Source organism: Rhamphochromis longiceps, linkage group LG12 (genome assembly GCF_057381845.1).
Source record: "Rhamphochromis longiceps isolate RC_006_pf linkage group LG12, R_longiceps_female_GT1.1, whole genome shotgun sequence".
NCBI lineage: Eukaryota > Metazoa > Chordata > Actinopteri > Cichliformes > Cichlidae > Rhamphochromis > Rhamphochromis longiceps.
Window position 1 is genome coordinate 985,053 of NC_140568.1, and position 15,415 is coordinate 1,000,467.

General features: G+C 46.1%; 1 long non-coding RNA gene across 1 annotated transcript; it reads left to right on the top strand.

Annotated features, from left to right (window-relative positions):
• The first annotated feature begins 13,473 nt into the window (after positions 1-13,473).
• Positions 13,474-15,071, top strand: LOC146656519 (uncharacterized). The gene is made up of 3 exons (XR_014913893.1): positions 13,474-14,085; positions 14,223-14,508; positions 14,715-15,071. It is a non-coding gene; the product is annotated as an uncharacterized LOC146656519 (long non-coding RNA).
• The last annotated feature ends 344 nt before the right edge of the window (positions 15,072-15,415 follow it).

A 15,415-nucleotide genomic window follows, 5' to 3' on the forward strand; every position in this document is an offset into this window, starting at 1 on the left:
AAATACATCTAACTTCAAGGCAGTCCTTTCTATATTCATCTCAAGTCTCCCCCAGTCTCTGTGATTGAACTCTAATCATTAATAGTTGGATCTTTTAATCCAACGAGGCAGAGTGACTCGTTTTCTAAGGCGTCTCTATCGCCGACTTTTTTCTTTTCCTTTTTCTTCCTCCAGATATGTGAGATAAATTCAGTCCGCAGCACTCACAGCACAATCGACATGTTTGTGTCAGATCTGCTGGAGCACAGCTGAAGTTACATTTCTTCATCCTCTCAGATGCTCATTTACACCACACCGCTTCCTAGACAGTGCTCTCTGTTATTGTAAGTGATGCATTAGGGAAATTCTGAAATAATGATCATATAAATATTTGTAATATTTTTTTGAGTGAAGTGGAACTTGAAATAAACATTATTCTTGTTTAAAACCCTTTTAGTAGACGACTCGTGATGAGATCTCACTGCTTTGTATAGGAATGTAAACTGGACTGGGTTGTTTCAGTCTTCATATATGACCTGTGCGCTGAACTGCAGGACTCTTACCTGCTTTTCACTGTGGAAAATAATGGCCCATAACCATTCTTAATTCTAGTTCATTATTGTATCACAGAGTGCTGTCAGTGCTGCTGGTTTGCTAAGGCGACAGCTTCACATCAGAGCTCTGAAACCTGAAACTGGACACATTTAAACATTCACTGCTACTCTCCCAGAGAGCAGATGTGGACATCAACTTAGTTTGACTCAGATTAAAGTGAACAGGTATTCTCAGTGTGTATCCTGTGTTCTAGCAGCCAAGGGTACAGCTGTGTTAAAGAGACTTAGCAAGTTAGAATCAAATAATGTTTATAGTTTTTTAAATCGCCAAATTAATAGGATAACGAATAATGAATTACAGTATTAATTGAAAGCATTTCAGGGAGTTTTTAGGACTTCCTGATAGTAATGAATTACAGTCGTCCAGCCTGGAAGTAATAAATGCATGAACTAGTTTTTCAGCGTCACTCTGAGACAGGATATTTCTAACTTTAGAGATGTTGCACAAATGGAAGAACGCAGTCTTACATATTTGTTTAATATGTGCGTTGAAGGACATGTCCTGGTCAGAAATGACTCCAAGGTTCCTCACAGCGTTACTGGAGGCCAAGGTAATGCCATCCAGAGTAAGAATCTGGTTAGATACCATATTTCTAAGCTTTTCAGGGCCGAGTACAATAACCTCAGTTTGATCTGAATTAAGAAGCAGAAAGTTAGCGGCCATCCAGGTCTTTATGTCTTTGCTAAACTGAAACTAGGAACATAACTTGATCCCAACAATTTGTATTTTTATTTCCTGAGCTGCAGGCTCCATGCTCTCTAAGAGTTTGAGAGGAAAGATTAAATATTAAAAGCAGAATTCAAACATAGTCTACAGACAAACTTGAAATGAGCTCAGCCAGTACAGTTAGGGTCCTGTTTTAGGCTCATATAGTAATGCTCACAGTAAGATAAAAAATAAAGACCACAGTGCCATCCAGTCCAGCCCAGTCCTTGGTGTGGCACAGGCAGCAGCATATACAACAACAAAAAGGAAAAACTACCCTATTCACACGAGGGTCATTCTTTCAGAAATCAGCCAACTTGCATCTACATCTATATTACAAAGTTTGAACTTAGGAGGGCTGTGAATGTTTTCTTTGTATAAAAAAACCTCTGCCAGTGTGGCTGTGGCTACAATGTAGCTGCCATCACCAGTGTGTGAATGGGTAGATGACTGGATGTGTAAAGCGCTTTGGGGTCCTTAGGGACCAGTAAAGCGCTATACAAATACAGGCCTTTTTTTTTTTTTACCATTTAGAACATTTTTTGAAAATATAGTCAGCTGACTTGCTTTCAAACCAGTTTGACATTAAAATCTGAATAGAATAGGAATCAAAACTGTTGAAGACAAGTCCTTAAAACATGAACCAAAAGTCCATCACTCCTGCAAAGTTGTATATTTGGGTACACACTAATAAAAACACTGTCAGTGACAATTTCTCAATAAACAAATATGACAATTTGTAGCACAAAAAAATATCAGTTGATAGTCTGATCAATAGAGATAAAAGATTAGAGTTGTTTTGAGTTGAAACTCTAATTATAATGTTGAAAATAACTCTTAAATCGAATTTCCCAGAGGAACCCACCCGAGGGATTAATAAAGTTCTATCTAATCTAAATATTTTTATTTTTTATTTTTTAATATCTGCTCTCTTTCTCTCAAATCATGACACATTTACATTTTCTGATCAGACATGTGTGACCTGCCTCTGACTTTTATGACTCAAAGTTTGTACATATATAAAGATTTCTTTGCAATTGTAGCTTCACATTTCAAACACTTTTTTAGACATTTGAAAAACAAAAAACAAACAAAGCCTGACTTTCACTTGTTTGTCACACTGAAATCAAAGGCAGTGTTCAAACATGAATATGTTACAAGTATTACACACAAACCCCACCCCCACACCCCCACACTCCAGCTTTAATCTGATAAACCTGCTCTCGCTCCAGTTTCTGCCATGATGCCACTCATCAAAACTAAGCAGCTCTGTAAACAAGAAAATGACCAAAACACCATCAAACTATTAAAATAAAAGTCCAGAGTGACCAGGACAATAGTGCTAACCAGTACACCAGTGCAAAAATACCAGCCTTAAACTGACTAATTTACTTTACACTAATTATGAACAGATTGATAGTTAATGAAACTATTTGTTTTACTGAACGCCAGCAAACTTTCTGTGTGGCGCCTTCTTGTTCCCTGTGCCTGTGTGGTTTCTCTCTCTGTACTGACTCATGTGTTAGGTTAACTGGTGAGTCTGTGTTTGCCATTGATAATGAGTGTGAGAGGCTGTCTGTGTGTTTGCCCTGTGATGGGCGTCTTACCTGTCTATGCTGTTAAAGTCTGCCTGCCTGAAAGTTATGTTAGAACCTCGGTGACCCTGAATTAGATAACTGATTAAGAAAAGGGATGGATGATTATTTTAAAGATCCATCCATCCATCTTCATCCGCTTTATCCGCCGCCGGGTTGCCGGGGCAGCAGCCTAAACGGGCGACCGTGGCTCAGGGGGTTGGGAATCGCATCTGTAACCGGAAGGTCGCCGGTTCGATCCCTGGGCTTTCTGTCCTGGTCGTTGTGTCCTTGGGCAAGACACTTTACCCTACTTGCCTACTGGTGTTGGCCAGAGGGGCCGATGGCGCGATATGGCAGCCTCGCTTCTGTCAGTCTGCCCCAGGGCAGCTGTGGCTACAACTGTAGCTGCCTCCACCAGTGTGTGAATGTGAGAGTGAATGAATAGTGGTATTGTAAAGCGCTTTGGGTGCCTTGAAAAGCGCTATATAAATGCAATCCATTATTATTATAAGCACAGAAGCCCAGACCTCCCTCTCCCCAGCCACCTCCTCCAGCTTATCCGGGGGAACACCAAGGCGTTCCCAGGCCAGCCGAGAGATATAATCTCTCCAGCGTGTCCTGGGTCTGCCCCGGGGCCTCCTCCCGGTGGGACATGCCTGGAATACCTCACCTAGGAGGCGCCCAGGAGGCATCCTTGTCAGATGCCCGAACCACCTCAGCTGGCTCCTTTCGATGTGGAGGAGCAGCAGCAGCTCTACTCTGAGCCCCTCCCGGATGGCTGAACTCCCCTATCTCTAAGGGAGAGGCCAGCCACCCTTCGGAGGAAGCTCATTTCCGCCACTTGTATCTGCAATCTCGTTCTTTCGGTCACTACCCACAGCTCGTGGCCATAGGTGAGGGTAGGGACGTAGATCGACTGGTAAATTGAGAGCTTCGCTTTTACACTCAGCTCCCTCTTCACCACGACGGACCGGTGCAGTGTCCACATCACTGCAGCCACAGCACCAATCCATCTGTCGATCTCCGGCTCCCTTCTCCCATCACTCGCGAACAAGACCCCGAGATACTTGAACTCCTCCACTTGGGGCAGGAACTCATCCCCAACCCGGAGTGGGCACTCCACCCTTTTCCAGCTGAGAACCATGGCCTCAGATTTGGAGGTGCTGATCCTCATTCCCGCTGCTTCACACTCGGCTGCGAACCATTCCAGTGCGAGCTGGAGGCCCTCACCCGATGAAGCCAACAGAACCACATCATCCGCAAAAATCAGAGATGAGATTCTGAGGCCACCGAAATGAAAGCCCTCCGCCACTTGGCTGCGCCTAGAAATCCTGTCCATAAAAATTATGAACAGAATCTGTGACAAAGGGCAGCCCTGGCGGAGCCCATCACCCACCGGGAACGAGTCCGACTTATTGCCGGCAATGCGAACCAAGCTCTTGTAACGGTTATATAGGGATCAAATGGCCCGTAGCAATGGGCCAGACACCCCATACTCCCGCAACACCTCCCACAGGACACCCCGAGGGACACGGTCGAATGCCTTCTCCAAGTCCACAAAACACATGTAGACTGGTTGGGCAAACTCCCATGCACCCTCAAGTATCCTTGAGAGGATAAAGAGCTGGTCCAGTGTTCCGCGACCAGGACGGAAACTGCATTGTTCCTCCTGTATCCGAGGTTCGACTAGCAGACGAACTCTCCTTTCCAGCACCCTGGCATAGACTTTCCCAGGGAGGCTGAGGAGTGTGATCCCCCTGTAGTTGGAACACACCCTCCGGTCCCCCTTCTTAAAGATGGGGAACCGGATGGGGGCAGTACCTGTGGATCTGCCAATCCACAGGTACTGCCCCTGATCTCCACGTAACATTGTAGAGGCGCGTCAACCAGGACAGCCCAACAACGTCCAGAACCTTCAGGAACTCGGGGCAGACCTCATCCACATCAGGGGCTCTGCCACCAAGGAGTTGTTTAACTGCCTCAGTGACCTTGCCTCCGGAAATTGGCGGGTCATTCCCCTCATCCCCACACTCTGCTTCCTCCTCGGAAGACGTGTCAGTGGGATTAAGGAGGTCCTCGAAGTATTCCTTCCACCGCCTGACAATTTTCTCAGTCGACGTCAGCAGCGCTCCGCCAGCACTATACACAGTGCAGGTAGAGCACCGCTTTCTCCTCCTGAGACGCCTGACGGTTTGCCAGAATCTCTTCGAGGCAGTCCGAAAGTCTTTTTCCATGGCCTCTCCGAACTCCTCCCCCACCCGAGTTTTTGCTTCAGCCACTGCCTGAGCCGCATTCCGCTTGGCCTGTCGATACCTGTCGGCTGCCTCCGGAGTCCCACAGGCTAACCAAGCCTGATAGGACTCCTTCTTCAGCCTGGTGGCTCCCTTCACCTCTGGTGTCCACCATTTGTTTCGGGGATTACCACCACAGCAGGCACCAACCACCTTGCGGCCGCAGCTCAATGCAGCAGCTTCGGCAATGGAGATGCTGAACATGGTCCATTCGGTCTCAATGTCCCCAGTCTCCCTCAGAATGCTGTTGAAGCTCTGCTGGAGGTGTGCGTTGAAGATCTCGCGGACTGGGGCCTCTGCTAGACGTTCCCAGCACACCCTCACTACGCGTTTAGGTGCACCAGGTCTGTCCAGCGTCCTCCCCCGCCACCTGATCCAACTCACCACCAGGTGGTGATCAGTTGACAGCTCAGCCCCTCTCTTTACCCGAGTGTCCAGAACATATGGTCGCAAGTCTGGTGATACGATTACAAAATCGATCATCGACCTACGGCCTAGAGCGTCCTGGTGCCACGTGCACTTATAGACACTCTTATGTTCGAACAAGGTGTTCGTTATGGCCAAACTGTGATTTGCACAGAAGTCCAATAACAAAGCACCGCTCGGGTTCAGATCAGGGAGGCCATTCCTCCCAATCATGCCCTCCCTCCCCCCCCCCCCCAGGACTCTATGAAGGCTGGGTACTCTGAACTGCCACTCGGCACATAAGCGCAGATGACAGTCAGGACCCGTTCCCCAACCCTTAGGCGCAGGGAACAAACCCTCTCGTCCACCGGGAAAAACCCCAACGTACCGGCAGCAAGCCGAGGGGATATTAGAATACCCACCCCAGCCCGCCGCCTCTCTCCAGGGGCAACTCCAGACTGAGACAGAGTCCAGCCCCTCTCCAGGAGACTGGTTCCAGAGCCCAAGCCATGCGTAGAGGTGAGCCCGACTATATCTAGCCAGTACCTCTCAACCTCACGCACTAACTCAGGCTCCTTCCCCACCAGAGAGGTGACATTTCATGTCCCGATTGCCAGTCTTGGCAGCCGGGGATCAGTCCATCAGGGCCTCCGCTCCTGGCTGCCGCCCGGCACACAATGCACCCGACCCCTATGGCGCCTCCTGCGGGTGGTGGGCCTACGGGAGGATGGGCCCATGCCTATGCCTGGCTCCAGGCCCTATCCCGGGCAGGGTAAACTGTTCTCTCGATGTTTTCTTCATAAGGGTCTTCTAAATCGCTCTTTGTCTGGTCCCTATTTTAAAGATATTTTTGTCAAATTTAATCACAACAGAAAGACTCAAACATAGACTTGGGAAGCTAATACAAGTATACAAATGAATGAGTAAAAATAAACAGATTAATCGGTTAAACAGGTGACTGAGAGCCAGGCTTGCAGGCAGTCTTGCTTGGAGCAAACACAGTGTTTGTTCTGGTATTCTCACAGGAACACCAGAAGATGGAGGGAAGAGTGAGGAGGGTGAGAAAGAGGAAAGGAGGGCAGAGTGGCACCAAAGACAGAGGATGGAATATCTTTGATCAAAACATGAAATATTTCAATTAAAAACTATTTATATGGCAGTTGAAAACAAGCCCTGGTACATTAAAATCAAAGAGTGGTACCTGATGCTTTTATGTGTTGGAGCCCACCTGTACCTAACTTAATTCACTGAACATATTTCAGAATGGCTCAAAATGTCTATACAGGGTCTCAGAGTGGATTGTAGGGCATTATATCCATGTTCTGGGACGGACTGATACATCTTGAGGAACTCAAAGTGCTCACGAGCATGGTTGCTTCCATTATTAAGAAGCCCAGATGTCCTCTTATCACCCAGTAACTCAGTATCCCAGTATGCCGTGGTCAGGGTGGCTTTAGCTCAAGAGGTGGAGCAAGTCATCTACAACAGGGAGAGACCCCTGACAGGACCTCACACGGGGAAGGTCCTCTATCATGATTGGTTAAAGGACGCAGGGACAGAAGACAGAAGAAAAGCAGGGAAAGCAGGCCGTGAACAGGAAAAATCACAGCATACAGGACACTGACAACAAGTTAGCATTAAATGTAGTAGCACCACAGAAACACTGGTGTGTGTCTACAGGAGGATCACCTGTTTAAGCCCTAACTATAGGCTTTATGAAAAAAGAAAGTTTAAAGCCTGAAAGTAAAAAGAACATCTCCCTTCTAAATCCAAACTCGGAGCTCGTTCCACAGGAAAGCTCTCCCAGTTTATTTATGGAATCTCCTGGAAACACAAGCACACACTTTGAGAGCCCAGTTATTTATTGGCACAGTATCATTTTATGGGGTCTTTGTCAGTAGAAGACTTTGTCAGTACTGCAGTAGTGCATGCATGCAAGAATTATAACGAAATGTCTATATACAGATACAGTAGTAGTAAAAATCTAGAGAGCATCTTAGAAATAAACACACTGCTCAAAAGAAGTAACAGTTTTTAATCAGAGTATGATTCAATTACATTCAATTTTATTTATATAGTGCCAAAATCACGACAACAGTTGTCTGGAGGTGCTTTATATTGTAAAGACTACAATATTTAAACATGTTGATCTGGTTAGTTAGCAGAGGGGCTGTTACTCAGTTTCAGCTGCTTCAGTGTTAATAAAGCTAACAGGACAGTTAGGATGGGAACACTGAGACAACTTGTCATGCAGGTTGGGAATTCTGGATACAGAAGTTATAGGCTGTTTATTACAGGCAGAAAGTCTTTTTGTAGACAGGAGCTCCGGTGTGTTGTTGATGGGAGGTCCGTCTGCTTTCAGTGATTTGGCTCCTTTGGCTCAGAGTTGGCTTTTACACCTCTAAATGGTTCTTCATTTGGAGCTTTTTATTTTAGCCTAATTTAGCAATGATGAATTCTTTATGTGTTGGAAACTAGATTTTATTCAGTGTTTTTGTACGATATTTCTTTTCATGCGTTTAATAGGGAGAAAATAAATGGTTTTGAGGCCTGGACAAAACAGTCTTTTGCCCTCCACCATGGAAAATGACTGAAAATAAGGCAGATCTTCATTTTACAAATTCTGCACTCAGCTTTGCTGTCACCTGGATCACTGAAATGCAGCTTGTTGCTGCTACTTTCCATTTTTTCTTATTTCTTCACTTGTTTCTTGCATTTAAACCAGGCCCCTTTTCTCTCTGTAGAGAGAGCCAGTGGCTTGTACCACTACACTTACTGTCTTCTGAATCTCTTGGTTTTCTCACATAATAATATGATCCTAGTCTGTCTTTGTACGTGACTGCCACACCTGACTACATGGAGTCTTTGCATGTGGCTCTGCCCAATGGGGTCAACTTTTATTCACCACAAAGAGCAGGCTCATTCGTGAACAACACATCAGTGCTATTGGGGCAGACAGGTAATCCACTCCACAAATCTGACTCCTCTGAATCCAGCTGTATTTGCTCAGCAGTTTGTCTCCGTGTAGCCTCTGAACACAGCAGACTTAGGTAAGTAAACATTCTTTCTCAGGGGACTCACAAACACAGAGTGAGTATCTGCCAGCTTGTGACCAGAACTAGCTGGTGGTCGAAGGATGCTGTCAAGCTGAAGAAACACTGCTGTGACTCGGGGGGAACTGGCAGGTACCAGAAGGCTTGAGTGTGGTTATGGCAGGAGCTAAAGCAAGAAATCAGGTACGGGAGGATTTCAGTGAAATTATGAAATAAGACTTTGTCATGTACACTGAACTGGACTCAAATGCAGGACTCGAGAATCACAGTCAATCTGAATAGGGCTCCAGGGATCCAGGGATGGAGAAACAGACATCTGATATCCAACACTCTTCCCTCAGAAGCACTCACAGTCAGGCAGGCTCACCATCCAGGAGGGAAATCCAGGGAAGGTCTGTACATGGGAAGGAGAAACAATGTTAGAGTTCAGAGACAAGAAAGCGAGCTACAGACAAAAGCAAACAATGACAGATAGTAAGAGGGAGAGAGAGAAAACAAACCTTAGTGGAAGCCAGGGAGGACAGGAGGACCATGACAGAGTTTTTGCTTGGCCTTGATGAGATTCTGCCAAAATGTCAGGTGAATTAGGAGGAAGAAGCATTGCTCACATTGTGCAGAGTGGGGAGTGCTGCTGACTTCAAATGAGGACGTAGTCGGGCAAAGGAAGGAATACTTAAGGGTCTAATTAATTAATCTAATTAATTCACAGTTGCAATATCCTTAGAGGAAGCAGAGTATGGGGATGGGGGGGATGGCTCACTCATCCATGAGGGTGAGGTGGAAAGAAAAGAGTCTGGACCTCTTTGACTTTTGTGAAGATGTTTCATCCAAGAAGCTTCTTCAGTTGTAAGTTTAATTAGTGGAGAGTCTCAGATTTGTAAGCCCTACTGAGAGTGTCCCCATCATGGACCTAGTATTGATCCTCTGCCTCATCACACGAGCCAAGGCACGAGTCACAATCAGCCAAGGTTTCAGATGGACCCACTGTAAGACCTAACCCCACCCTATGATGTGACTTACTGAGATCAGATATCCCAGGGTGTGAGTGGGTGTTAAGGTGTCTGGATTATAGATGGCAGACAGTTGGTGTCATAAGTCCCGCCCTCTGTTCAAAGATGGTCGCTCACAGTGGACATAAATGGCTTCTCTTACTCCTCTTTCAAACCATCTGTCTTCTCTGTCCAACATGTCAACATTGACATGCTCAAAGAGTGACCTGTGACCTTTAGATGCAGATGGACTGCTGAGTCTTGTCCTGTGGAGGTGGCTCTTCTATGTTGTGCCATGCGCTTGTGAAGTGGCTGTTTGGTTTCTCCTATGTAGAGGTCTGGGCATTCCTTGCAGCACTGCACAGCTACATTGCATTGTTAAGTTTGTGTTTGGGATGAACCAGTTTGTGTCTGAGTGTGTTGCTGGGTCTGAAGTAAACTGGGATGTCGTGCTTGGAGAAAACTCTCAAAGTTTCTCTGATAAACCTGCTACATAAGAGATGACAGTGTTGTTCTGTTTGTCCTTCTGATTCCCCCTCGCTGGTGTCTGGTCTTCTTTTCTCTGCCTCTTTGCTGACTTTAAGAACGCCCATTTAGGATAGCCGCATGTTTTGAGTGCTTCCTTTACATGTGTGTGTTCCTTCTTTTTTCCTTCAGGCTTAGAGGGAACATGTTCTGCCCGGTGGTGTAGGGTCCTGATTACTCCAAGTTTGTGTTCCAAAGGGTGATGGGAGTCAAAGAGGAGGTACTGGTCCGTGTGTGTGGGCTTCCGGTAAACTTCGATGTTGAGTTTGCCGTTCTCTTCAATGTGCACGGCGCAGTCCAGGAAAGGCAAACAGTCGTCCTTTGTGTCGTCCCTGGTGAACTTGATGTTTTTATCCACAGCGTTAATGTGCGCAGTGAAGGATTCCACTTCTTGTGTCTTGATTTTGACCCAGGTGTCGTCTACATATCTGTACCAGTGGCTGGGTACTCTTCCTTTAACAGAGCCAAGAGCCTTCCTTTCCACTTCCTCAGTGTAAAGGTTGGCTACAATAGGTGACACGGGGGAGCCCATGGCACAGCCATGAGTACGTCTGTAGAAACCCTGTGGTGGTAAAGCAGAGGTCTAACACTGTGCACAGCTGATCAGGGGTGAAGCGGCCTCTGTTTTCTAAGACATACTGCCTTGCACTACCAACCAGTGGTGGAAATTGCCTGCAACACTGGAAGTGGATGTTTTCAAAAGAAAGGGAAATACATGTACATGGAACCCATAATACCATTGTTACCTCAGTGCAAATGAACTAGCTTTGTAAAGTCTGCAACTTCACCCATTACAGAGATTGAACTAATTGAAACATAAGAGATTATGGCATGGTTATCTCGCTCAAAGTTAGTCCTGTCCTGTCTCCATCCTGATTGCTCTTGCTGATGTTGATGTATGCCCAGCCAAAATGTAAAAAAGCCAAATGTAAAGTATCTTCCTTCACATGGTCATGGGGAAAACAAGGACAAGAATAAGCCTCGGAGAGGCTTGAACTAGGAAGTGAACAAACACAGAGAAAACTGCAGACAAACTGTTCAAAATGTTCTCAAGCTGAAGAGTGAACTTGGAGACCTACAGCTTATTGGTCAGGGTTCTCCAAGAAAGGTGGCCTGCACTATTCAGGGATGCTCAGGTAAGGTTTTTTCCTTACCATCAAGAACTCTGTCCACTGATGTCTATCTTGGACAGTTCCTCCCGTTGTCCTTTTCCTTATTTACTAGACTAAAGAAGAGTTCAGTCATATCACAACAGTTTCCTTGGAGGAGACACCTGGATACCCCCCAAGGTTTCATTCTTACAACATGATGGAAATAGAGCTATCACTGTCAGAGCCAGCTTGTTACGATTGTGAACACTGGGTCTGTGCAGCAAGAAGGGACCAGCAGGCTGTGTTCAACAAACAACAAAACAAAACCGTAAAATCCAGTATCATGACCGATCGATATAGTGAGGCTCGGTATCTGGCCTTTCTGTGTCAGTCAGCCACTGTCCCAGAGCCGGTGCTGATTTTTTAAAACTGAAGCTTCCTTAATATGGTAGGAGCTCAGTAGTTGCTGCTAGCTCAAAGCTGTGTAAGGTTCATACTGGTGAGAACCCAGATGGTCCAGGTCGTCATCACGCAGGCACTGAGAAGTACTACTCAGCTGTATTTCCACCATTTTATTCAAGGGAAACAGAGTGAGGCACAGCTCCCTGTGGGGTGAAACAAAGCTAATGGTTAGTCAGGAGCTGGCTTGTGCTCACTGCTCGTGTCTTTCTTTGTCTTTATTGATAATAACCAGTACCAGTGTGACAAGTAAGTGCTACAATTCCTTTGTGCGTCTCATTCATTCCCACAATCTCTCTAAAAACTAATCCCCTTTTCCCTTTCAGATTTTCCCAGAGAAGTCTGTGTCATCTCTGTCTGTTTTAATACACGACCACTGCAAATAAAGTCTGCATTCACTTCAAACTTGTGTTTGTGAGTCCGTGCCTCGAGTCGACCCTTTGGCTCGACCTGACTGAACAATCTGGCTAAATTATGGAGCCTGCAGACTCTGCCTTCGCTCGTTAGGGAGCATGATGAACACGGGCAGGTGCAGCTCTGCATTGCTTTCAGCTCCTGCTGCGACCCCAGCTCCATCACCTAAACCTCCATGTCTCTCTCTTGTCCCCTTGGTCCATGTCCTCAATGAGGTTTTCAGTAAGCATCAAGCACTGTCACTTCCACCTCACCATCCCAATGAAACTGCGCCGTTGATCTCCTCCCCGGGGCCTCACTCCCCTCAACAAACACTTAGAGGTGGGGATAATAAGACTATCATCTTCTCCAGTATGCACTGGCTTATTTTTTGTAGGTCATGCTGAATCATGCATTGACTACGGGGTTCTGCTAATGTCCTCTGCTTTTGAGCCTTTTCACTAGATTAGATCTGCAAAATGCCTATCATCTATTAAGAATGAGACAAGGCACTGAGTGGAAGGCCGTGTTCAACACTCCCATAGGTCACTATGAGTACCTGTTGATGCCCCTCGGGCTGTCAGATGCACCCGCCATTTTCCAGACACTTGTTAATGATGCTTTAAGAGACTCTTTGAATCTGTTCGTTTTTGTCTGTGTAGATGTTCTAATTTTCTCGAAGACCCGAGCTGAACATACTAATCATGTGCGCCTGGTGCTCTAGCATCTACTGGAAAACAAACTGTTTGTGAAAGCAGAGAAGTGTAAGTTTCACACCACTTCATGACATTTCTGCTTTATTCAATTGAAAGTGGATTGATGAAGACAGAGCCAGAAAAAGGGCAGTTGTGGAGTGGCCTACTTTCTCCAAGCAATTACAGAGATTTCTTGGTTTTGCTAACTTCTGTTGCCATTTCATCAAAGGCTACAGTCGCATTGCTGCACCTCTAACTAAACTCGCCTCACCTTCCATGTGGTCCATGGAAGCAGTTCAAGCCTTTAAGGAGCTCAAAACCAGGTTCAGTTCAGCACCGGTCGTGTGTAGGTGGATGCTTCAGCTTTAGAGGAACACCAACACTGGCTGGAAGAGGCTGAACGACCATTTATTGTTTGAAGAATCTCTCTGCCTAATCACCCTTGAATTGGGCTGCCCAACCCACTGTTTGTTCCCTCATCTGTTTGCTCCCAGGTCCTGCAATATACCCCGTGGTAAGCTGCACCATCTCATTACTCAAGCGCACCTTTTGGTGGCCCTCTCTAGAAAAAGACACCAGCGAATATGTATACCACCCTGTGACACCTGTGCGCACGACAAGAGCCATCATCAGCCACCTTCAGGACTCTGATTAGCAATCCCTGTTCAGCCGGGGTCACACATCACAGTGGACCTCACTGGCTTGGCATGGTTTACCCTTTGGTGTTGTTTTGTATCAAGGCCTGCAGCTCGTGGGCTGCAGTACAAAAAGCTTTTTAAGGCTTTCCATGGTTATCTGGTTATCATCCTCAATCTAATGGTCAAACTGAACAGACAAATCAAGAGCTGGAGGCAGCGTCATCTCTTCTAACCCTGCTTCTTGGTGTAAATAGAATATGCACATAACACTCTCACCTCCTCAAAAGGATTGTCCCCTTTCAAGGCCTCTTAAGGGTACCAGCCCCCACTTCTCTCCCTGCAGGAGACAGAGGTAGCTGTCGGTGCAACATCTCCTGCCAAAGAATCTGGAGACAAAGGCTGCCTTCCTGCGTGCAGTGGAATAAACCACTGGGTTGCTGACCAGAGGAGGTCTCCAGCGCCACAGTATGCGGTTACGTGAGAAGGTTTGGTTATCCTCTGCGGACATTCCTCTCTAGTGCATGTCAAAGAAACTGGCCCCGTGCTACTTGGGACCATTTCCCATTGAGGAAATCAGCACTGGGCTGGTTGTTGCTGTTCTGTGTTTTCCTCTGTGAGCCAGTGTGTCCCTGGTAGAGCTGAGGCCCTCTCCCAGCATTGCCTTCATCAGGTTGGTGTTTCTAAAGCTGCAGTTGCGCACCCATTCTCTGGCAGATTGTACTATCTCTGTGGTAACACCTGGTTTCCTCAATTAGCTACTGTCTTTATTCTGAGCCTCTTTTTAACCTGTCTGTGTGTGATCTCCAGCGCCTGTTCTTCACCGCTCACCACCTCAGCCATTCGGGTGATGTGCTTCACCCAAGCTCTGCAGCCCCTCTGATGTGTGCTGCAGCTGCCAGCCCCTGTCTCCTCGTACCAGTGTGACAGTTAAGTGCTACAATTATTTTGTGCGTCTCACTCATTTCTCTCATTCACTCTAAAATGCTAATACCCTTTTCCCTTCATTTTCAGATTTGTTTAGATGCTGTAAATAAAGTCACTTCAAACTCATGTTTCCGAGTTCACTCCTTGAATCCACCCTTCGGCTCGACCTGTGAGTATGCTGTGTCTTGTATTTTGGTTTTCTTTTGTCATCCAGTTCCAGAGAAAGATATTCATTATTGTAGAGGTGCAACAATCTATCAAATAACTGATTCTCCATTGTCAACAATTCTTATATTCAATTCATCGGCATAAATGTAAAAGAGTCTAAGAACTCTGATTCTGGGTTTTAAAATAAGTGATTTTTTTCTCCTTCAGGAACTAAACTAAATGTCACGGCTGGCGGAGCGAGCCGTGTGGAGTGGAGGAAAAGGAGGACCCAAAATGCAGCAAACTGATGATACGAGTGAAGTTTATTTACACGGTGGCAGTGGCAAAAACAGGCAATGAAGCACGAGTAATTACAAACCTAAACTGGGAGAAACTAAAGAGCAAACCTGAAATCTTACAAAACGGAGAGCGGAGCAGAGAGACACAGACCAAGGACCAGGATACCAAGAAACACAGACGAGCCGACAACGAACACAGACGACACCCACTATATACACACACACACACACACACACACACACACACACACACACACACACACACACACACACACACACACACACACACAAGGTAATCGGGTAATCGCACACAGGAGGGAAGAACAGCTGATCTGAATACACATGACTGGAGGACACAAGCTGAACACAATGACAACAGACACAGACTTTCAGAACAAAACAGGAAATCTAGAACCCGAACCGGACACAAGGGGGGAGGACACAGAATAACTAGAACAGAGGGACATAATCATAAAACACAAAACGCTGGGTCAACGACCCAGGACCATGACACTAAATATCGTGTATTTGTGGGGAAAATGATTTTTGTGATTAGTCTAGGAGAGTAATCATTGCACTTCTACTTTGCTGTTCAATCAATTTGCACACACTCAAAAAACAGATTCAGGT